Genomic DNA, 2986 nt, shown 5'->3' on the forward strand with positions numbered 1-2986 from the left:
AATAGGTTGTCCTGAAAAACCAAGGGAAACATTCTGTGAGCCTGAGAGGGGTGCCCCTGGGACTTCATCATGGCTGATTGTTGTGCGACTTGCCCCTGTGTCAATTAAAAACTTTCTGTCTTTTCCCAATACTTGACTGTGTACATAAGGACCCTCTTGATCTACAGGAATCTCAATAAGAGGCAAGCCACCCTCCCTCTCTAGGCTGTTTCATGTGTATCGTGAATAATCGGGGTAATCAGATTGGGCATACTGGTACATCTGTTGTGAGACTTGCTGAGTCGCGGCAATGGGCTGTGGCTGTGACTGTGGTACCGCTACTGTCTGTGCTGTATGTGGTGAAACATGCATAGGCTGTGTATTCTGCATGGGCTGTATATTCTGTGAAGTCTGTTGCTGGACCTGGTCTTGTCTAGGCGGACGCGGTCTTTCTTTAGTTTTACCTGTTGATATATTATGTTTCAGGACTGGGCATTCATGTACGTAATGACCTGGCTGTTTGCAATAGTTGCATGTCCCCTTAACGGGAGCTGCTGATTTCTGGGTCTGGGTCGTACCCTTTCTCTGGCCGTCGGCTGGAACCGACTGGGCCACCAACATTTTCATTTTCGTGTCTTTCATGCGTCTCTGTTCATGATCCTGTTCTTCTCTGATTCTGTTCTGATGGTACTGTTACATCTGTAACATCTGGGATGGCGTATTTGCTTGCCATGTACTCTCAACCTTATATACACGGTTCTTAACTGCTGTCAGGGAATTCTCGACTAACTTTGATACAAAAAGATGCGGGTACGAGTCGCTACCTGGTTTTAGGCCACTATTAATAATGAAACATTTCTCGAATCTTGAATAGAAGTCACTAGTATCTTCATCGTGTTTCTGTTTACAGGCTGAGATTGCGTCCCAGTCTTCCTTTTTAGTGGTCAGTAATCTTGGCAGAACCTGTACTATCAAACCTGGTAATGCTTTAGCTTTTTCCCCAAGGCCTAGCCCTGGAGTACGAACTTTTTCCTCGTCTTCTATTTCTGTCCATATAATCTTTTTGTCTCCCACCTCCCATTCTCTTTCCTTGAGTTTCTCGTAGATGCCTGTGGGCAACAATACCTTTAACATTTTCATGATATCTGTATATGTGTAATCTCCCATGAGTAACATGTCTTTAAGTTCTCTGTGAAAACCTGCAGGGTCTTTGTCGTGACAGGGTACTAGTTTCTTCATTTCCAATAGTTCTAACTTGGTCAGAGGTGTGTGTACATACACACGTTTCAAGGTATTATCGGTACCCATAACTGGATGTACTTCTCGTAATGGGTTCTGTCTTTCAAGATGCTCCATATGATACATTTTTCTTTCTGGGGGCGGAGCGGAAACATATTGTGAGCTTAAGAAAGTGTTATATCTGTGCCGTTGTTCTAGAATTATTTGTATTAACTTGGTACTTAGGCCTCTCCATCTATCCATGAGTAGTGCTTCTAATGTATCGTGTAAGGGACCTGGATCAGAATGTTGATTTCTGTATAACGTAAGGAGGTGCTGAATCATATATGTACCTGCTAATTTCTGCTCGTCTGGGGATAGGTTCAGAAATGTCTGCGCTACAGTGTCATCATTGTATATATTAGGATTGTCAGCCCATAGTACTGCTGACCGGGCTAGTTCCTGTTCATCCATAGAATTGAGTACATGGTACCCCATTCGTTCTCGAAGCATTTTATCAGTGTCTTGAAACTGATGTTCAGGAGAATTCGGTTTTGTTATGCCAGAGAGAAAAACTCTCTTGCTTTCTGGACGAATGCCTTTCCTAAGGTAAGTTCCCTTACCTACATATGCTATCGTATCTGTAGTCTTTTCTGGTTCTTCAGGTGCTTCCTCCTCCTCGGAGGAGGCATTTTCTTTTTCTTTTTTGTGTATGTCTATTACTACTTTTCTTATTTTCTTGTACATACTAGCTATACAATTCGCTTTATCATGCTTTCCTTCTGATATATTTTGACCCCACTTGTTTAGTACTTCCATTTCATCCTGTTCTGTCTCAGGCCTGTCTCGTTCTCTTATTAAGCAATTTATGAAAAAACGTAATATATATGCTTGAGTGTCAACTTTCTGATGTGCCAGGGCCTCCTTAATACTTTCAGGATTTTCCCCAGTTTGGACAAAATGATATATTCTATCTAGGTGATCAGTCATCCCTGAGAATAACATTAGGTAATCTGTAGCTTGTCGCAAACGTAGTGATGCTATCAACATTCTACCGTCTTTGCCGGGTACTGGATCATATCTGCAAACTGAAAGCGGTTCTTTGAGTATGTCGAGACGGGGTGATTGGAGCGTAGGGTGGTTCTGCATGTCCCTAAGGTGTAATCTGTGTGTTGCTGGCGGGGTCTGGTAACCCCCGGTCGCACCTCCTGAGGCAGAGGCTTGGGCATTATCCCTCTGTGGAGTCTGTATATGTACTTGAACTTGTCTCTTAGTAGGATCAGGTAAAAACGGATTTGGTATCTTAACCTTAGGTGTGAGAAGTGGTGGGGGTGGAGGAGGGACGACAGGCTGTCGGACGGGGGAACTTTGTTGCGGTAATGGCGGGATATGGTCTGGAGGCGGGTTACCATCTCCGTCCCCGTCACCGTCAGTAGGCGGGGCGCGTGAATTGGTGTAAGCGGGTGCTACATCATCTAGATAGGAATTCAGAAATATGTCTTTAGTGGTCCTGTGAGTTACTTTAGTCGGAACCAATGGTGGCGGCAGATCTTTCGGTATTTCTGAAGTGGCTTCAGGCGAACCCTCGGCCACTAAGTACATGCCATTTACAAGATTGTTTCGTGCGCGGTCTACTTGTTCTGTTTTTACTCGAATCCCTTCAATAACTAATTCATTTTCTCGGACTTTATCCGGCGCCTCTCTAAGTCTGTCTTCTCTACGGAGTTCTTTTTCGGCACGTTTATGTGATTCTTTACGCCACAGTTCTATGGCATCTTTCTGTGATTGT

The sequence above is a fragment of the Lissotriton vulgaris genome, chromosome 1_1 (assembly GCF_964263255.1).
Source record: "Lissotriton vulgaris chromosome 1_1, aLisVul1.2, whole genome shotgun sequence".
NCBI classification, from domain to species: domain Eukaryota; kingdom Metazoa; phylum Chordata; class Amphibia; order Caudata; family Salamandridae; genus Lissotriton; species Lissotriton vulgaris.